Source organism: Eptatretus burgeri, chromosome 9 (genome assembly GCF_056783735.1).
Source record: "Eptatretus burgeri isolate ZD-2024b chromosome 9, Ebu_testis_v1, whole genome shotgun sequence".
Lineage (NCBI taxonomy): Eukaryota > Metazoa > Chordata > Myxini > Myxiniformes > Myxinidae > Eptatretus > Eptatretus burgeri.
The window spans coordinates 74,258,590-74,281,547 of record NC_140969.1 but is presented as its reverse complement, the minus strand read 5'-3'; the positions used below and the strand labels follow the sequence as shown (position 1 = coordinate 74,281,547).

The 22,958-nt window shown below is 41.2% G+C and overlaps 1 protein-coding gene across 5 annotated transcripts in view; it reads right to left on the bottom strand.

Annotated features, from left to right (window-relative positions):
- LOC147020366 (ephrin type-A receptor 5-like) overlaps positions 1 to 22,958 on the bottom strand; it is a 285,255-nt gene that overhangs the window by 169,221 nt on the left and 93,076 nt on the right. The gene's annotated exons all lie outside the window — the stretch shown is intronic.

The window sequence follows — 22,958 nt, the reverse complement described above, 5'->3', positions numbered from 1 at the left end:
AGCTTGATGTAGGTTGATAGTGATGCCAATGGCTGTGTTTTTGGAGATTCAAAATAACCTCACATCTTATTCTCCAACCTCCAAAGGTAAATCCACTGCAAATACAAAAGGAACGAACGAACGAAATAAATAAATAAATAAATAAAAATATAAACAAACAAACAAACAAACAAAGGTCCGAAGAAACAAAAGGGAATGTGTGTGCTGTTCAAATTGCTCCAGTGTATTGGCGAAACTCATTCTGCGTCATCCTGTTCAGTGCATTTCCCCCCTTGACAGAAATAATCTAATGGGGCAGAATGCACTTCCCTCCAACCCTGGAGGATTTGCAGTCCTCGTGATTCCCCAATAATTGGACAAGTAAGGGATTTGACGAGGCAAAGAGGGATATTGGAGGCATTTTAGTTTTCCACCACAGAGACACAATTCGTATCCAGAAAATGGCTCGCATTTCTTGGACGTTTTATCCTTTATATGCATCAACCTCTTCCTTTTCCACACAAAGCAAGGTAGTGATGATGCAGGCAGCGGTGACGAGACTGGCAGTGGTGCAAGATGGTGCAGGCAGTGGTGACTGGTAAAGGTGCACTCAGGGGCGAGGGTGAATTGAGTCTGAGAGGTATAGTCAGGTCAAAATACCACCTGACCCACAACAAATTGCAACAAAAGGTTTTTCAGTGATTTTCATTCCTACTGGATATACTGATCAATAGAAAAAGTCTACCAAAATCTGACATCCCGAAATGGGTTAAAACAGTCATTTTCAAGATGGCCACCACCGGGCTTTGAAATAACTAAAACAGCTCTAACTTCTTCAATAATTGAGATAAAAACACAATTGTTGGTTCTGGTCCATGGTTTTAATGGATCAGCAATCCACTGGTGTCAATAAAATTTAGATCTGATCAGTATTTAACCTGAAATCCAAGATAGTGGCAAAATTCAAGAGTGCAAAAATCAATAAATTTCCCATCTGAACCAAAATCACTGAACACCTGGTGCCACTGAAACATTTATTTGTGAACATTACATAATGGCAGTTTAGGTTACAATTTCAGTCCTCATCACTGTCCTCTAGTTCCTCAGAGGCTTGATTTAGTGGATTGTCACAAAATGTCACTTGGCATGATCCACATGCAGACGTACATGGAAGCCCATTCTTTCTGCAGCTGCAACGGGGTGTGTCACAAGCTGTGGAGCAGTTGCAGTGTATCATCTTCAGAAGAGTGTCTGGTGCAGCATTCATGGCAGTCATGATAGGTACAAATCGATTGTCTTCAAGTCCCCAGCCCCAGTCCAGAGGATCGAGGTCACCCTCCATCCCCATCCACACCATGACCTGGTAGTACACTCGGAGACAATGAAACTTGGTGGCAGATTCCGTTGGGGGAAGACGTTCAGGTGTAACGAAAGACTTAGCAGCAGTGACCTTCTTTGTGAATATCTTGTAACGCATGTCTGCCCGAGAACTTGTGCTCTCCCCACCAAATATAACGGCCATCGCTTGGCTGCCAATTTTCTTTATTTCAGCGTGGCTGACGCCTCTCAAAGTGAATGTATCTGCACACAACTGGAGGCCTTGATCATCTTCCACGAGTTTCTGAAAGACTGATTTTTTCCCAATGCCATACACACGAGATGTTGAATCACATCCTGTGAAGGCATGCAGGAATAATAGTTGAGTGCACAACTTATTCCCAAGAAGATGCTTCATCCGATTGATGTCATATACTTTCAGATTGCTTCTTGACTGGTTGTCTGATCTGAAATATAGTGGTTTTCCATCTGGTATACAGTAATGGAGCAAAAGCATCAACAAATCTGTGTCCTCTCCGATTAGTGTGGTGGAATGCAGAATTGTGCTGTTTACGGCTGGCTTGGCAATGTCCACATCAGCGTCCCCTTCTGATGAATAACTGTGCAGCCCACTTTATTTAGCTGATCACCTATTAAGGTGATCAGCTGTTGCTTGTTGCTGCTGACAGATAGGAATTAATCTGTCTTTCCGTCAAATTCAGTTTCTCCAGTGAAGTTCACAGTCTGATAGCTGTTGGCTTGTCTCCGTCTCTGCTGAGTGTTATCCTTTATCGAAGGGCCTGCACCATAGCCATCAAAGACAACAGTTGCTGTCCCTTCGTGGTTTGTTGTGAAGTCCACATATGCTGTGGCTATTTTGCCATATGTATCTCCCTTCTTCCACTTGAGTTTGTGCAGCAAGGATCCACCATCAAGAACATAGCTTTCAGTCTTATGGTGTGCTGAAGGTGTGGTGTCAGGTACTCCTTCACATGCCAGTGCCTTGGTACAGTGGTCATTGACGGCTTGAGCGAGTTGAGATTTGTCAGCCTTCCTCAATATCTTGTTGTCCTCAAAGAGGGATGGAGGGTATGGACTGAGCTCAAAACTCATCACGTCCTCAAGTGACAAATCACCTATCTGGGATACCACCAGGAATCGCTGGAATAGCACACTGGAGTCGATGGTTCTGTGAGGAGCAACCTGGAGAGCATTAGAATTTCCCAGGGTCTTTGCTTTCTCTGTCCTATTGATGGAGAAGAAAAACACAGGTTGTCCAATCATTCTCTCGATGATTTTGTTCCCAACAGCTTCATATTCATGCACGTTGATGTCTTCGCTTGCCACGATACCATTTTTGATATTTCTCAATGTAGGACCAGAGGAGAAAGGTGAAAATGCATTCAGCTTTGTGCTTATCTTCGAGAGGTCGAATGCATGTCTTTCGATTTTTGCACCAGTTGCTTCTTTATGCTGTTCGCTTGTTGCGTATGTGAGATCATTGAAGTCCTGCATGGCGACGTTGACCTCAGATGTTATGGTGGCTGACATTGTCCACAATGCTAGGTGTTCCTCTGTCATCTTACTGCCATGAGTCAAGCCACCGGTGCTCTTTAGTGATCTCATGAGTGTTTGTTCGATGACTAGATCACAGCTGAGGCCTGCCCAAAACTGGTTTGTTCGCCGGATCACATGGAAGCCATTTTGAAACTTCTCATACATCTGGGTGTTTGCTCTCCAGTTCACTCATTTCTTGTACGTAGGCATAAGCAGACTTCTGGTAGTTGTAGTGTCCAGCTGCTGCAAATATTGGCAAGGCATCAGCAACAGCTTGCAAGTGATCCGTCCAAGACCCAGTGCGATCTGCCTTGATCATTGCCAGAGCAGTATGGAGCATTTTCTGATAACCCAGCCACAGCTTACTCGTTTTGGATTGTGCAGCAAGTTCAGATTTCTTTTTTTCAAGTTCATCAGTGATCTTCACAATTGCAGCGGATTCTTCAAGACTTTCAAGAGAGATGTCACCCGTTAGCAAGGACGAATACATTTTCTCAATTTCTTCTACTTGGAGCATGAACTCAGTATTTTCCTCCACTACAGATGCCACAATAATTCGATAATAACTTGCTCACCAGTAGATGGCCTCGGAATGCCCAATGAACAGATTTTCCGCACATTATATGAACTACAGCATTTTCACCGTACACCAGTTGCAGGATGTTTTTGAGTTCTGTTCCCACCATCAACATGCCTATTGCTCCAAGCAGATTCATGAATGTGTGAAATGTACCCAGCCTAAGCACGATCCCCTTCAAATGGCTATTCTCTGGTGCAGCACTGATTATCTCGGCAGCTTTTCCAGTACAGTGGTTGATGAAACGTGATTACAGGAGGGACATGGTGTCTAATGGCCATGTTGGACAGGAAGTTCAAAGTGGACAGAATGCAAGCCTTGTCACCAGGACATGGTGTCTGATGGCCATATTTGACAGGAAGTTCAAAGTGGACAGAATGCAAGCCTTGTCACCTGGATACATATCAATCATTGGCAAATACAGAATGGAGGATGTGCCAGGATGTGTCTGTCCTTGGTGAAGGATGTGCATCATCCCCTGCCAGCCTGATACAGTCTGCTTGAAATGGAAGGATAGCTCCCAGAAGTTGATTTTACGCCTTTCATTTTTTGCCGCCATCTTGGATTTCATGTTAAATACTGATCAGATCTAAATTTTATTGACAGCAGTGGATTGCTGATCCATTAAAACTATGGACCAGAACCAACAATTATGTTTTTATCACAATTATTGAAGAAGTTATAGCTGTTTTAGTTATTTCAAAGCCCGGTGGCGGCCATCTTGAAAATGACTGTTTTAACCCATCTCTGGATGTCAGATTTTGGTAGACTTTTTTTCTGTTGATTAGTATATCCAGTAGGAATGAAAACCACTGAGAAACCTTTTGTTGCAATTTGTTGTGGGTTTGGTTGTTGTTTGTCATAAATTGACCCGACTACTAGGAACGAGGTCAAGGAGACGGTTTTTGTTTGTGATGAAACTATTAAATATTTTGACTTTTCATTTGGCAGGAAGGATCTCAGGCATAGAGTTGTTTGTTGTTTTGAAGTCGCAGGAATTAGGGAATTTTTTTTTTTTTTAAAAACGTCAAAACATAATATCACATCATAGCAGAAAGAGGTTGGTTGTGGTGCACATCGGAGCAAATGATATTGGGAATGCTTACTCGGAGGATTTGAAAAAATAAATACAGGATCATGGGTGGCTGGCTAAAAGCAAAGGAGGTAATATTTTCTGGTATTCTTCCGAGATTAGGAAAGACTTTAATTTCTGAGTAGAGTGATAGATGTAAACCTATGGTTGGAAGAATATTTCATGCAGTAAGGTTTTATGTTTAGAAAGTGGTGGGGGAATCATTTTGGGGGTAAAGAGGGTGTTTCTAGAATTCTGGTGACTGGCAAAACAGAAAGGGGGTAGCAAAGCTCACAATGGGGGAATTGAGGATTATTTTTGGGCTTCAGGAGGTTGGAAGAGGCTTTAAAGGAAGGAAATGCAATTAATGACATTATTTCTTTAAGGCCAGGCAGAAAAAAATAATTACAGGAAGGGAAGGTTAAAAAAAAAATATCCGATACCACCGCCAGGATTTTAAATAATAAGATGGAAAAGCTTGAAGCCAAAGTAAATAGCGATTAATATGATATAGTTGCAGTAAGCGAGACATTGTTTAATGAGGAGAGTAAATTAGAGGACAGGTTTAGAAGGCAACATGATGTATAGTTGCGATAGGAAAGTGAAAAAAGGAGGGGGTGCAGCAATCTGGGTAAAAGACAATGTGTCAAGAGAAAAGGATGACATTGAGGAGGGAATGAATACAGTGTTCAGTGTGGATAGAGATTAAGTATTGTAGGAACGGTAAGATACTTGAAGGATGCTTTTATAGGGCTCCTGATGTGAGGAAAGAGCAGGAAAGAAGGGTTCGTGAAGAATTCAGAAAGGGCATGTAGTAAGGGAAGAGTATTGATTATGGAGGATTTAAATTCGCCAGGGATCGATTGGGTAGAGGAACAGGGAAAGGGCAGAGCAGATGAGGGTTTCCTAGTTTTAGTCCAGGATTGATTTTTAACCCAGTTTGTAGATAAGCTCACAAGGGGGAGTGCAGTGTTTGACAAACTTTTACGTAACGATCCCAATATTATGGAGGAGGTGTCTGTGCAGAAGATGCTGCTGACAACTAATCCTCCCCCCCCCAACAAACAGAATAAATTTTTTTGGGTAAAAAACAAAAATCAAAAAAATTTTATTTCAAATATTTTTGTTATATTATTTGCATATATAACTCCTCCCCCCTACCGCAAACAAAATTATGTGTATAGCCTGATGGAATTATTACCCTTACCTGAGGAGAGAGTATTGCATTTTGGGTCTGTTTGTCTGCCTATCTGAACAGAATGTGAGTATGTCTATTAATTATAACCTATTGAAATGATAATGGTACACAATGATAATGATAATAACGATAATGGTAATTATAATGATAATCTTTATAATAAAACACTTGTTCGTCTATGGGTGCGTCTATCTGTCATCTCTGTAACATTCAGCTGCACTCATTGGTTGGACAGTTTGCCTGATTCCACACACAATTTATATACGATGGACGCGTTGTTGGTGATTACTCCAATAGGAAGCCAAAGACATTTCAGAGCAGTCATATTCACAATCGCCTTGCACTTCCTATACATTTTCCCTTCATTGTAAAACTACCAAAGCAACGGTTAAAATTATTTGAGATGATGGGTGTCACAGCCCTTGTGAAGATCTGCATTGGTGATCGAGGTAGAGATCTGTTAACTTTTTATGATGTTAACCAAATAATTGTGTGGCATTCTCTCAAGCAGAGATTAAACCCATGTCATTAGAAATTTGTTCAAGGTCATTATTTACTTTAAACGATGTGTATATACAGTGGCCTGCAAAAGTATTCACCCCCTTCCAATAATGCCACATTTAGATAAATTATGTAGAAACTATTTTTTCAAAAGAACTTTTTGATTCATAACTGAAGAGATCAAACTAAACATTGTTATAGTTGAAGGAGGTTACATGTCAGAAATACATGAAAAAAGCATGTACAAAAAAAATTCACTGGTTGAACAAGTACTCAGCCACTTCGGTCAGTACTTGGTGGAAGCACCTTTTGCAGCAATGGCTGCTAAGTCTTTTTTTGGAAGGTCTCTACCAGGTTTACACAATGAGATGGTGAAATCTTTGCCCATTTTTTACGTGAAAGTTGCTCTATCGTTCTGCCAAGATTGATGGGGATCGTCAATGGACTCTCATCTTCAACTCTCGCCACAAATGTTCAATTGGGTTCCAGTCATAAATTTGACTGGGCCACTCAAGAACATTCATTCTCTTCTTATTCAGCCACTTCAGTGTGGCTTTATCTTTATGCTCCGGATCATTGTCCTCCTGAAATGTGAATCTCATACCCAGTTTGATTCATGGCTGGCTCAAGCAGGTTTTCATCAAGGATTTTCCTGTACTTTGCACCATCCATTGTCCCTTCTGTCATGACAAGCTTGCCAGTCCCTGATGATGAAAAGCAACCCCTTATCATGATGCTGACACTAGCATGCTTGGCAGTAGGGATGGTGTTGTCTGGGTAATGTGCAGTGTTAATCTTGCGCCAGACATAACGCTTGGAATTTAGACCAAAAAGTTACATTTTTCTCTCATCTGACCACAGAACATTTCCACGTGCCTGCAGTATCATCAAGATGCATTTTCACAAACTATATACAAGCTTTTAGATGCTTATTTTTCAGTAATGGCTTCTTTCTTGGAACCCATCCATAGAAGCCAGCTTTGTGAAGGGAACAGTATATTGTTTATTGATGAACACTGACTCCCATCTCAGACATAGAGCCTTGCAGATCGTTCAAAGACATTGTTGGATTTACAGTGACATCCCGAACCAGTTTCCTGCTTGACTGGTTGCTGAGTTTGGATAGGCGAGTTTGGATAGGCGAGTTTGGATCGGCGAGTTTGGATAGAGCCTGGGTAGTATGATCTGGGCAGAGTCTTCCACTTCATAATGATGTATTTCACCGCACTTAGAGGAATAATGAGTAAATTTTAAATCTTCTTATAACCCTTTCCTGATCAGTGCTTCTCCACCACTTTATGTCTATCTTCTTTGGAAAGCTCCTTGGTCTTCATATTTGCCTTGTTGGTTGATCAAGTGAGTTACACCTTAAAACTCCTTCGATAAGTGGGGGAGTTTAATTTTTAAGTTAAAGCACTAATTACATCCATGTGAAACCAATTACATTTAATTTGTAACCTTTCAAACCAATAATTTGCTTCTGAAGTGATTTAGGGTCAATAAGGCAAAGGGTTTGAATAATTATGAAACTGAGAATCATCTGATTTTCTTTGTTAATCTGACTCATTCTCATTTTATCTGCATTTTTTGCATCTTTTGCATCTGCATCTTCATCACTTTGGAGTAATTTATGAAGACTATATATTGTGTGATTTGAAAGCATCATGAAATAGTTCTGGTGGCATCAAAATGTGAAAACTCTGGCGGGGTGGGGGGGTGAATACTTTTGCAGGCCACTGTATGCATTACGAAGAAGATAATTGGTTTTGAGTAGTTTATTGTCACATACCTTTTCTGCATATCTCGAGAGATTGTGAGTTGGACAGGCGACTCTGACGGGCCATGACCTGCTCATGGTCACATATCTTTTCTGCATAACTCATGGGATTGAGAGTAGGACAGGCGACCGTAACAGGTGGGGAGGGGGTTTGAAATCTTGGAGTAGGGAGAGGATTGATGTCTTCAGGTTGGGAGGATGTGGACTTGGGATTGGGAGGCAGAAGTTGAGAACTTGGGGTTTGTGAGGGGGGAGGGGAGAGTTAAGGGCTTGAAATCGTATTATATATTATGTCAAATTTCCATGGTCCCTGCTCATGATTGCAATAATGATAATGACAATAATAATGATAATGTTAAAGATAATAATAATGACAATATTTAAAGTGATAATGATAATGATAATAATCATGACAATCTTGAAAATTATAATATGGCACGTACAAGGTTATAATGGTCCGTGAGTACATATATTTATAAACTATTGGAATGTGAGAACGTCCATCAAATATGTATCATTGCAAAGTGGGTACAGCATGTCTATTATTTATACTAATGCAATGTGAGTACATCTATTAATTACATATTAATGAAGTGTGAGTAATACGTCTTAATTACGTTTAAATGTAACGTGAGTATGTCTTTTCATTACGGACTATTAAAATGTGAGTACATCTATATAAAATTACGAAACTAAGTGAAGCACCTTCTTTTCAAAGCTTTAATGAGCTGAGTAATGCTGCTAACAAACTACATCAACATAAACATTTATGAAAGGAAGAATATTTTTCTGTTGTTGCCGTTGTTGTGTAAAATGCACACATTTTAAAAGTTCAAATGAATAAAGTTTGTTACAAGTGAGGAAAGTGTAGCTGAATAACAGCCTTTGTGAGCTGCAATGCTTTTTACAGTGAGTTTTAATGAGCCCGCTTCCAAAACAGTGATGATTCAGTCGGTTCGTTGGAAAATACTTGCTTTCCTTCGCCTTCGAAGTTGAAGGCACAATTTTCCAGAACCTCCAAGTCTTTTTTATAATATGCTTGTAGCCTGAATGGTATGTTACTTGTAATTGTAAGAAGAGTCACCACACATCATTTCATTGAACACGTTTTGGAAATGATAATTTACAAAGTGTGGAACGTTACAAAACTTAATCTCAATGCAATGCTCAAATTGGTGGGACATGAAACATTCCTAGGAAATGAAAGAATGTTTTCCCATTGCCTAAGTAAACATGCATGCAGAACAAAAATCTGGAGAAGTCAACCAGCCTCGTATGTGCTGGATGGATGGGATAAAGGCTGCATCCAAGCTGTCTCTTCAGAAAGCAGTGCAGGATCGGGATGTTTGGAGAAATCTGATCAGGAGTGTCACCAGAAGTTTGACACGTCTTGACAGAATGAGATAACTTGATAATAAATCATTCCTTCTTCACTTTATCTCGAGTTGAAATTCCCTTCAAACATGAGATTAATTAATTCCCTCTAATCGATACCTGCTTTGACTTAGCGAACAGTTCAGTTCTTGCTAAGAATATTGCAGAGTTGCAGAGTCAATAAATCAGTGTATTATTATTATTCAAACACTCTACAGAACTCATCAAAACCTCCATGGGAATGATGACATTTGATGCATTAGGATTTGTGTGCTACATAAACGATTAGGAAAAGGAGGAATTTATCAGAAGAGAATATAGAAGTTGGAAACTGCTTTCTTTCTTTGGATTCAGACAGAAAAAGACAACATCAAAACAGAAAATACTGTGCATTATTGTTAAGATTAATTACAACTTATCAATAGCTTCATGCATTTTATATCAAACAAAATGCGTCTCGACCAAATTCCATCATCCCATATTCTCATTCTATAATCTCATTCCAGAGATTCAAAATAATCTCATTCCATCATCTAGCTTTGAACATGGTTGACAAAGTTCAACTTTGTGGTTCAACTTCTACAGAATATCCAGTATCTTCTTACTTATTATTATTATTATTATTATTATTATTATTATTATTATTTAATAGCCACAATTATTCCCATGAAATTATGGGATGGCAGCGAAAAGTTTTGGCCCAAATCTTTCACGAACCGGCTGGCCAGACCTGACGTTCGACTAAGGTTAGGGTAGAAATTTAGAATTTAGTCATGTTGTCGGCAATAGCTCACCTACTCTTTGTGAAGGACACCGTGGGATCTTTAATATCCAATCTTCATGGAGAGATCGCATAATATGAATTAAAGAATTGGGGCAAAGAACTCGATGCGGGGTTTTCAAAGACCTTCACTGCGAAAGGAGTTGAAGGCCTTGGTGTGATCTAAAATCACTATGAGGAGATCAAGATGCTGTTCACAGCATTTCTCTTGTATTTGGCGAGCAGCGAACATCATATAAAAAGTACCATGCTCAGCACTCCACATTGACTTGCTGGTGTTATGGAGCGAGCAATGCGGTAAGTAAGCAGGTTAAGTATAATCCGAGCAAATATCTTTCCAGCAATTGCAAGCAATAAGATTCCACGGTCATTGTCACAACATGAACGGTCTCCCTTTCATTTATACAGATGGATTATGTTTTTGTATCCTTGAACTTTTGGGGCATAACTTCGAGTTACTCTCGCTGGAAGAGAGAGCATTGCATTTGGGTCGGTTTGTTTGTTTGTTTGTCTGTCTGTTTGTCCGCACAGAACTTTCGTGTTTTTCTCTGCAACCACGTGTCGGATTGAGATGAAATTTTCACCATCGGAGCGACTACTCATGCAGAATGTTACATTGATAATTTTGACGTCATAGGTCACGTGGTGTGGCAGCAATGTTGGAAAAACAGAAAAACTTTGAACCTCTATCTCTGAAACCACACGAAGGAAAATATTGAAACTTCGCATACGGCAAGTACTCCTCGTGGGGAATAAGTCTGATTTTTTAATGACATCATAGGTGCCTTCATCATGAGGTCATAATTGCAAAAATTTTGAGGGGCATCTCGGGATAAAATGGTCCAATAATTTTTTTGGGATGATGTCATCAGTCACATGATTTAGCAGCCATATTGTTTTTTTTAAAAAAACACCTTCAAAAATCATCTTCTCTGAAGTGGCTGAACAGATCGAGGCAATTTTTTTTTCCAAAAAACGTCACGGGTCAGGGTCAGGTGTCTAATCAAAGTGGGACGTCTTCGTAGCCAGTTATCACTGCCAGCAGTTATAAAGTGGCAGTTATATTTATGTCTCTTATTAATTACTTAACACACCAGTACACAAACACCACACAAAACGACACAAACCATGCAAACCAAATCCTGGCGAGGGTTTACAACTCCGTTTTTCTGTTTTTCTCATTTCCAAATGTTTTTAAAGAGCCTGGTAAGGCCTAAGTCACATTTGCTCTACGGTGAGAATATGGCGGCCGTATGCCCTCTGAATTGACAGAAAAGTGCGGCGGCCGCAGAATTTCTGCAGTGGCCTCAGGGTGGCCCTACGCCGTTTGGCTATATTTTACAGGTCATAAGGTCGCCGTGGAATTATAACGCGGCGTTATAACTTTTTTTTCATTTCTACGTAGCAATTCGACAAGCCGAAAAAAAAAAACTGGTAAAAAAAAAAAAAAAAATGAACCCACTCGTTACCGTCCGTCTGGCCGCATGTTCACCTTAGGGCCCCCTGCAGTCGCCTTAGGGCCCCCCTGTGGTCGCCTTGGGGGCACCTTGCGGGAACCTTGCGTCTGCCTTGAAAATTCTATGGCCGCCGCAGGGCCCCTTTAAGGTCACCGTGCGACATCAAATCAAAAACCGTATGGCAACCCCACGTTTTCGGTCTCCACAATTTCTAAATACGCCATGCGGCTCCCCGAAAAATAAAAACATATGTGACTGCTACATTGTGTGACCGTGGAAATACTGCAGCCGCCCTATAATTGCTGGTGGCCATAGATTTTGGAGACCCCACGGCCGCCGTGGCAAATGTGACTTCGGCCTAAGTCAATGAGCAAGGTCAATGCAGCCATGTTTGAAAATTTCAAGGGGAATGCCATCTGCACCAGGAGCCTTGTCATTTTGCTGCTGAGTCTGTTCATGACTACTTATTCAACATGTATCCATGTTCATATCATAGCTATCCTCCATATCTGAAGGCTGTTCAATAATCTACAACCGATTGATGTGCTCTGTTCCAGCTTAACTTCTGTATGTATATACATACAGAGGGTCCCCAGTGTAAGTCTCCCCGCTATCCGGTGTTGCGCATACAAGTCCATAAATTACTTCGGAACATTTTCATTGCACATCCAACAATTCCTCACACTAACGTCCATTGGACGGAAGACCAGTTACCAGATTTTCCACCCCACACCCCTCACCAATGCACTGCATACCTCTTAGACTCTCATGCTGTGCATTGTTGGAATTAATGCTGCCACCTACTGTACAGTACTGTATTTTTGTCTTTGTGTACTTTACCATGGTAATCGTTGAACAATGAGTGGTAAAGGAAATGGTAACAAAAGGGGTAAACCTGCATGTAAGCGGCAACACAGTCGTGGAACCCTGGATGTCAAATTAGGCAGAGTGAAACGAAATAAGAATGGTGAATGACCAGACAATATCACTCACTATCTTGGTTTGCCGCCGATGAATGTTCAAACTATTTTAAAGAACACCAACGAGGGCCGAGTAGATGGCATGATGTGACATGAGTAATGCAGCCTGTGTTGCAGGACGGTGGAAGTGGGCGTGATATCTGAAATTGGAGTGGAAACCACGGGAGGTCTCGTGTGGACACCACAGGGGGTAGCAGCACGAGTGCGGGATTGCATGTGCTGGCACAAAGGCTGGAGCCTGGGTCCATGGGGAAAACCACGTGGCCAAGTGGGAAGGATAATTTAGAGGGCAAATAACTGATGCAGGCAGCCTGACAGAGAAGATTCAAGATTTTCAAGGCATACGACCACTGAATTATCATTATAAAATAGTTAAAATATATGGTAAGAATAATTGTTTGAGTTTTAAAATGGTTAATTTGTTGTTTTTTTGTTCGTATGTTTTGTGTGTTTCATACATAATTTTTGATTCCTACGCTTGTTGAGTGGTGTGGTCTACGATGAAAACCAAGTGTTGGAAAGCATCCCCCCCTATATTACACCAATTATTATTGGGAAAAATTCCACATTATCCTTCTTATGTGTATGTATATATTAGGGTGTTCCAAAAACAGCAAAAAAATAATAAAAATTCAGATGTTGCCTCCACAAGCCTTAAATTATTCCACTATGATTCACTAACGCGCATAAAAATTTTTTAAGTTGATCAGAGGTGATTTAGAGGTTGCTCCAGATGATGACTTTTAGTTTCATGAGTTGGTTAAATCAGGGTATGGTCAGGTACGATTAGGGGTACTTCTGGATGTCCGAGGTGGAAATGGAGTGCATTTTCAAACTCTATGGGGTCGATTTACTCTAAGAAATGACTGCACCAACATTGAATTCACTACCATTTCGAAAATATGACCTAAAACAACATTTATCATTACTGGAGTTGAGTAACTAATCCTACTCATTTCGATATTTTCTCATCTATAATTAATTTGTTGTCTGTCTAAACATTTCTTAGAGTAAATCGACCCCACTGAGTTCGAAAATGCAGTCCTTTTTCACCTCGGAAGTTCAGAAGTACAAGTAATCGTATCTGACCATACCCTAATTTTTCAATCAATGGAATTACAAACTATTAGAATATTTCGTCTCATTTACCAAATACCACTATCATCTCCGCCTCTATTGCTGTCTCCACTCCCGCCTGAACTTATTTCTAGCCGGCCCAACATTCAGTGTTTTAGATTCAATGATTCACGAAAAATATGTTAGTTATTTATTTAGTTATTATCTATCTATAATTCCAGCAATGTGTGTGTGTGTGTGTGTGTGTGTGTGTGTGTGTGTGTGTCCGCTGTTTCTTGACAACTACTGGTCCAATCTAATTGAAACTTGCCAGATATATTGCTGGGGACCTGAGGATGTGCCGTTTCAAGGTTTGATATTAATCGGATAAGTGCTTCCCAAGTTATGGCCATTTATTTACCAAACCAATGACAAGACACGTTGTTGCGTGGGCGTGGCCGATGGGGAAGGGAAGCTCAGCCGTGTTCACCATTACGGGTTACAACGTACGGACTTCCGGATAATGATGACTTCGTGTATTCTAATAATTTCTCGATTTCTTATGCGCATTTATAGATAAACACAATGCCCCAAGTTAAGATAGTTTTCATATTAGACGGTGCATAAATTTTGGTAACATCAGAGTGCTGGTATGCTCCGAACCAGGAAGTAATTTTTTTCGCTCTCTTCTCTTCTCTTTTTGTTTTTCCTTACCACAACATTGCGAAAAGGTAAAATATGTTGGCGCTAATTGAATAATTGGGTATTAAAACTAAATTGCGAATAATCATAACTGCGAATAATATACGAACTTCCGGGCCACGCACATACGGGCACGCGAGAGCGAAGAAACGGCCTGCATGGTTGTTGTTTGTTGCTCGCGGTTTGAACATTTATTAATTAATTTATTTTTTACGGGCACGTACTAGTTATATTAAATTAGGGTATGGTGAGATTTGAATCCGCACACTTCTGAACTTCCTCGGTGAAAATGGACTGCATTTTAGAACTCAGTGGGGTCGATTTACTCTAAGAAATGTTTAGACAGACAACAAATTAATTATAGATTAGAAAATATCGAAATGAGTAGGATTAGTTACTCAACTCCAGTAATGATAAATCTTGTTTTAGGTCATATTTTCGAAATGGTAGTGAATTAAATGTCGGTGCAGTCATTTCTTAGAGTAAATCGACCCCATAGAGTTCGAAAATGCACTCCATTTCCACCTCGGACATCCAGAAGTACCCGTAATCGTACCTGACCATACCCTAATTTATTCAAGTCATGAGACTAAAAGTCGTCATATGGAGCGACCTCTAAATCACCTCCGAACAAGCTAAAAAAATTTATGCGCGTTATTCGATCATGTTAGAATAATTTTAAGCTTGTGGAGCAACATTCTATTTTTTCGACTTTTTTGGACCACTATATATATATATATATATATATATATATATATATATATATATATATATATATATATATATATATATATATATATATATATATATATATATATATATATATATATATATATATATATATATATATATATATATATAGTTCAAGCCCCGTTGGGCCACTGAATTAATACACCAGGGGGTTGACTCAGCCATCATCCTTCCGAGGTCGGCGAAATGAGTATCAGTGTACTGGGCCGGTGTATACCCCGGTTAAAATAGGTGTACCATATCCCTGTGTTGTAAGAGGTTACCAGGGTTGCGTCAGGAAGGGCATCCGGCGTAAAACATGTGCCAATTCACTATGCGCATCATACGGATGATCCGCTGTGGCGACCCCGAACGGGAGCAGCCGAAAGAAGAAGACGTGTGTGTGTGTATATATATATATATGTATATATATATATATATATATATATATATATATATATATATATATATATATATATATATATATATATATATATATATAATGGGCGGTTAAAACTACCAGCCTGGATAGCTGAGTGATTCTTCTTAGGAGGCGGACACGTTGATCCTCGGAGATTATAACGCACCCAAGAGTGGTGGGGAGCGACACTGGCGGAGCGGCGCAGGCACAGTTGGTGTATACTCAGTTGCACACGGGGGTGTATACTCGAACTCCACGACAAATACATGGACACATCAACTTAAAATAACCATGGAATTTCATGACAATATAAATATTTGCAAGGGTAATTCAAAAGGTAATGATAATAACATGAAGTAAATAAATGCTAAAGTCAAGGCACCTCCATCCACAGACTTAAATACAGATGAGGGGAAACAAAATAAATGAAAATCCTTCCTTTATTCTGACACATAGCTTGTCCAGAGATGGTATTTTTGGAACTTGGAATCAAGGCGTTTCATCCTGCATGTGAAGACATGTGTAAAATGATGCCAAGCCGCTCTCTCGCAGCGCGAACGTTCGTCAGGCAATTCGTGAGCGGTATTCAACACCAAGGCTCACCGACCGTCGTGCAGCTGCTTTGTGCGTCGATCGTCCTCACCGACCCGCTGTTTGACATACTTGTGGTTCTGGGATCTGTCTCTCACGACCCAAACAAGAGCCAATGGCCAACGTCCTTCTCAGTAAGCGGGCCAATTCGCCTCAGCACAAATATAAGAATCGTGCAGTCTTCTTGATGCGTCGAAGGAAAGCCAGCTGTAAAACCCTGTTTTTACAGGCTATCTCCTAGCTACGTTCTCTCTCGACCGCGTGCGTCCCTCACTCCGCACTCATGCGTTACTCCTCATCTCCCTCTGACGTCACACCGTACAACCGTTCCACCTCCAGGGCGTGGCTTGTTCGCACAAAACCCGAGAAGGCGGGGCTTCTGCCGGCTCGGCATGCCTGGCTCATTTGTTATTATTGTGGTTATTATAAAAACATACTTCTTCCTGGTTGGCTTGTAAATGCAAAAACGTAGGAATATGTCACAGGGGGCAATCACATACTGGGGAACTTGGCCTTAATCCCTATCTAATTAACATCACATCTAATTTTAATTAAGATTAAAATCTTATTTTCCAGCTGCCTAAATCCTCAGAAACGGTGCAACGGATGTCTAAACATGGTGGATGTGTGGCAAGTACCTCCTATTGCTCAGAACTCTTACAGCAATTGCTGGTGTGAGACAAGGGTTTGCATTCCATTTGGAATTCATAGCTCATGATGCAAGTGAACCCAGATTCAAATCCCATACGTGTGTACTTTTACATGCAATTCATGTAAAAGTACTGTGATGTCTTTGTCCTGCATGTGATACCCCTACAAGCTCCTCCTTGACCTTTATACATAGTTTGATGAAGCATATGTGATTATTTTTCCAAAAAGTTCAAATCCCTCCCAAGCCTATGAGCATGCAAGTGATATACAGTATATTACCTTGGACCTATCTTTGGTCGACGTCCTTTCAATGAGTGTCAGCCTTGGTTATACAAAAATGGTCGAAATATAAATCCTCATCAAAGTTAATTGGTTCACAAGCGCCAGCCAGAGTGACCACTATATTCGTTATGTCTGTGAGTCTGTCTATCTCTTGTCTCGTCTGTTGGGTAGTCGATCTCGAAGAAAAAAAAATTTTTTTTTTGAAATTTGTTCTACCCTTATTATCAGTATTTCCGTCGATATGTTTGTCTGTCCCTCTGTTCGGTCCAGTGCTCCATTAATACAATGGCGATTTCGATGAAACTTGGTTGGTAGGTTCATACCATGACTTAGTTGTGTGCAAATGAGAACCATTGCTATGGACACCACCGTTGCCTAGCAACAGGACTTTGAAATTTTTGAAAAATCATAAAAAATTTATTTTTTCGAAAATCAAAAATCGGGCTGCGAGCGACTGTGGGCAGTACATTCAGTCATATTGTCAAAAATTTCCAGCCGGATCCTATGAAAACTGTCGGAGAAGATAGACTTTGAATGAACCCTGGTCGATAACAATTAAAAAAACGAAGTTCGTTATATCTCAGAGACTACGAGTCAGATATACAAGAAACTGGTATGGTAGGCTCATGGTATGTCCTAGTTATGTGTGAGAAAGAACCGTTGCTATGGCCCCCTCCATTGCCTAGCAACAGCTGAAAAACCTCTAAATGTGGGGGTATTTTAACGAAAAAACAATCTGCAGCATTAACCCTTGAAGCTGGAATCATGAATTTTCTTGTGCTTCATCGTCAGGTCATTCCCCATCGAACGGGTCCATCGCGTCAGGTTCTATTGGGTAGGCGACTACCCATGTCCACCTACCGGCTTGTCTGTGTGTCTGTCTGTCCAGAGCATAACTCCGTGGACTTTGATCCGATCTTGATGAAACTTGGTTATGTGTTCAATATCAATGTTGAGTTCTGCTTTCCTGGATGTGGGTGTGGCTATACTAATTGTGGGCGGAGCCACGCCCAAAAATAGCCATTTTTAGGGGGTAGTCGGATTAAAAAATCTATCTTCTCCTCGGGAATTGACTGAGTGGAATGGGTTCTTCAGTATTTGAATAGCAAAATGAATTATCTAAAACTTGTCATTGTCCAATTTCTCATTTTCATCCCAAGGTCAAGGTCACAAGGTCAAAAACTTAGAAAATCGCGAATTTTGACATAAAAATCATACAACCGCCCAAACTTTGAGAGCGAGAATGAGAATATTTTTTTACGCATAATCTTGAGGTCATTCCCCACCTAAAGTCTTGAAACCATTTTGCTCTATCTCGAACACCTTGCCCGTGGCGCCCCCTTCAAGTTTGTTTTTACGCTGATTTCATCAAAGTATGGATAATCCGAGGAGTACGAAATGCCATATAGCCTATATGACGTTATATTGTTCCTGGAATGTTCCAGAGGAAGTTTTGCACCAAAGGTCATAATCCTTGACCTTCGACCTATAAAGGCCACAAAGGTCAAATTTTCAAAGTTGTGAGAATCGAACCGGGTTTTCGACCTTCTTCGATGAACTAACTCTAATAAGCTAAAGCTCGTATCCTGTTTCCTTATTTTAATGTCCACAGCATTGTTTTGTGACATTTAAAGGTTATGCGAAGGTCAAATTTTGAAAGTTGTTGAACGAAACTGGGTTTTCGACATTTTGCAGCTAATAACCCAGGGGTCGGGAACGTTTTTGACTCAGAGAGCCATTAAAGCAAAATATTTGGAAATCTATTTCAGTGAGAGCCATATAATATATTTTAAGACTGAATTCAACTAAATGTGAGTATAATAAGCCTCTGAATTTATTCTTTTAAATAATGTTGTTATAATACTCACCATTAATGGGACTTCTGGTGCTGCATGGATTTGCTGATGGCTTTGTAGTCTGGTTGGTACTTGGTGAGGTTAAGCTTCATGCAAGCGTTGAGGCTTTCATCCGTTAGACGTGATCGTAGGTTGGACTTGATGTTTTTAAGATGTGAGAATGACTGCTCACATGCATACGTAGATCCAAACAAGGTCAATACAGCAATACTCACACGCTGCAGTGTGAGTTATGTGACAGGAAGCGCGTTCCAAGTTTTGATAATCAGCTCGTCTTCGGGTTGAAGTTTTTTCATTTCTGTCCACATGTGCTTGCTCGCCAACTCTGCTTTCTGTCGTGCGATTCTTTCCAAATCTTCATTCAGTGACTTGAACTTATTCACCCACATGTCTGAGGCCTTCAGGTCAGCCACTTCTGCTTCAAAATCTCTGACGGAGACACCAGGAATGTAACTCAGGTCGGCTGTGTTCAGTGAACACTCGTTTGGATGGGTGATGAACTTAAAAAGACGAGTGTGCTCACGAAATTCTCCAAAGCGTGCTTTGAATGACTGTAGGAGACTGGATGTGAAGCCAGCTAACTGGTGGAGATCAAAGTTTTGAGTAGGCTCACTTGCTGTGCATGCATCTTTAAATTGTCTCAGTTTTTCAAAATGTAGTAAACGACCTGTTTCAAGATCCATGATAAAGAGCTCCAGCTTGTTTTCAAAAGCAAACACGGCTTGTTGAAGGGATAACACTGTATTTCCAATGCCTTGCATTTTCACGTTGAGCTGGTTCAGATGTTCAGTCATATCCACGAGATAGTAAAACTTGAGGAGCCACTCAGTTTCGGCTAGCTCAGGATGCTGAATCCCTTTCATTTCAAGGAAAGTCCGGATTTCGTTCAGGCAAGCCGCAAAACGGCTAAGCACCTTCCCTCTTGACAACCAACGCACATTGCTGTGCAAAAGCAGACCGTGATAGTTATTTCCAACTTCATCCAGCAGTGTTTTAAACTGGCGAGCATTTAAGGCTCGGGCAACAATAAAGTTGATCACACGAATGACCAGCGACATCACTTCGCCAAGCTGCCCATCACACATCTGAGCACAAAGTGCCTCCTGGTGTAGAATGCAATGGAAACTTAGGATGGGTCTATTTTCATGTTCATGGAGAAGTGCCACAAATCCTTTGTTTTTCCCCACCATACACGGAGCACCATCAGTACACACCGAGATAAGTTTATCCATTCGTAGATTTTTTTCTTGAGCGAACTCCATGAAAGACTTGAATAAATACTCACCTCTTGTGGACCCTTTTATTGGCAGAACAGCAAGACTTTCTTCGCGCAGTGTATCACCAGCAGCATATCTTGCAATCACACTGAACTGCGACAAATGGCTTACGTCTGTTAACTCATCCAAAGCCAGGGAAAAGAACGGCGCTGTATTTATGTCCTTCACTTGCGTTTCCTCCACTTGGTTTGCCATCATGATGGTACGATCATGAACAGTTCTTGCCGACAGAGGCATGTCTTGTATCCGTTTGATTATCTTGTCTTTCTTCGGAAGATCATCAAAAAAGTTCATTGGCGACATCCAGCATGAACGTTTTTGCATACTCGCCATCTGTGAATGGTTTTCCGTTCCTCACTATTGCTAAAGATCCAGCAAAGCGAGCGGAATTATCGTCACCTTGCCGGGTCCATACGCGGAGTTGCTGCTGGCTGGCTTGCACCCTGCTCAGTAGCTCTTGGCACGCTTTCTTTCTGCTGTCTCCCACAGGGTATTTTGATGCAAAGGTAGCATGGCGCGTGTCGAAGTGCCGCTTTATATTCGACCGTTTCATCGATGCAATTTTGTCATTGCAAATTAGACACACCACAGAACCTGCTCTCTCCACAAAGGCGAATTCTTCGGCCCATTCGTCCTGAAATGTACGATACTCCTCATCTTTTTTCTTTTCGCCATCTTCTTCGTCGAAGGGTTAGCTTTGAGCAAATGAGAGAGAGGGAGATGTTGACCCAAGTGAGTCTGGCTGGCCTGCGCACGGGCTGACATACTCGAGAGGTGCGGCGCGGCCGGCCGACTCTGGGATGCTGTCGCCTCAGCGGTGGCGCGTGATTGGTCGAGATGAATTCCGTGACGCGTCTCGGCGGCGGCACGTCATTGGAGGAACCGAAATCACGAGTCGCCTCAGCGGTGGCGCGTGATTGGTCGAGATGAATTCCGTGACGCGTCTCGGCGGCAGCACGTCATTGGAGGAACCGAAATCACGAGTCGCCTCAGCGGTGGCGCGTGATTGGTCGAGATGAATTCCGTGACGCGTCTCGGCGGCGGCACGTCATTGGAGGAACCGAAATCACTACTCGCGTCGGCCGCATGACTGGACGAAACAAAAACCGCTTCAGACAATTCGGAGGTGTTTTTTCTTCTCTCCTTCTGCCAAGTTCAGCCCTGCACGTGAATGAAGCACGACACCATTCAAACTATAGGTAAAGCTTCTGTGAGAAATATTGGGCTTTCCAAGTTTCAAACTCCAATTTTATCTGCGAGCCAGATGCAATCATCAAAAGAGCCATACCTGGCTCGCGAGCCACACGTTCCCGACCCCTGTAATAACCTGTCACCCGTACCATATCATGTTGATCATTTTTATAACTTGGTCAAAAATTATCACATTGTCTTATCCATCCATCCACTGGGACCATACTCTGTGCAGAGCGTTGGTGCTGCCGAAGCAGTCTCCTTGGCTATTGGGCACAATCCTGGACGGGTCGCCACTCCGACACAGGATACCAGCATGCTGGCACTCATTTTGCCGACCTCGGAAGGATGACAGGCAGAGTCAACCCCACCTGGTATTAATTCAACAGCCGAGTGGGATTTGAACTCAGGATACTCGGATCCTAAGCCCACCACCCTAACCATTAAGCCAACACCAGGCATATTGTCTTATCCTTGACTTCTGAAACAATCTACTTCATCAAATACCGCTCGTGAACCATTGTCGTCTTCAGACTTGTTTTTATCTCAATGACACAGAATCCCCTTTCTCGAGTCCAACGTGATGTAATTACCACTTGAGGAAAAAAAATACCACATAGTCTGCAAATACATGAGTATGTGGAAAATTACTTTTATACTTTTTAAATTCAAAACCATGCAGTATTGTGGTGAATAATCAAATCGGCATTTATTTTTTCAAAAAAAATTCCTGAAGGAACTCCTCAAAAACTGCTCACAACTCGCATTACCCACTCCACCTTCAACCTCCCACCTCATTTTCCAACCACCACATTACACCTGCAGCTTAAGTCTAAGGGGCCACCTACTGTATTTATTATGTTTCCAGAAATATGGAAGGGGGGAACTGAAGTATGTAAAAGAGAAAGGAGAAAACTCTTGATCCCCCACCTTTTGGGTGGTATGAGGAATAGATCTGTGTAATATAAAAGCTAAATCTTGAACAATTTTTGAAATATCGCGCACACAAGACGATTTACCAAGATGATTGCCACGGCACCATAATTCAGCCAATCACAGCCATGATCTAATCAGGTTGAGATGGTCATGAAGAATAGATATGTGTAATATGAAAGCTGAAGGAGTACAAGGCAAACATGTGTCGATAAACTTAAACAAACATGACACACAATTTGCATTTCACGCAAAATCCAAATGGCTTCACATTTGCTTTCACACCAAGGACAAACTCCCTCAAGATGCCTCAAACCAAAACGATTATTTGTTTAGGAATCCTCTGCCGGCAATGAATGCCACCAACGCTGTTAAAGAATTGTTAACATGGCATCATCGCTGAACCCTTCAAGGTCACCTGCCGGTGGACTCACCTGGCTGCTAAGAAATTAGGTCACACATGGGTCTCAGGCAAAACTAGTGTTCCTTAACGCATGTGTAGTTTTTATCCACCATGCTCAACCTTTCTTCTTTCTTTTGCAAACCCATCGATTCATTAATTATTCCCAGTGTCATTAAACACCAAGGTGAAAAGATTTTCTCACATTAATGTCATTGACACCTTTATATACCATATGGAGATTAAGGAGATCATGAAATGGAGATCATTTATATATGGAGATCATTAAAGAGCGGAGG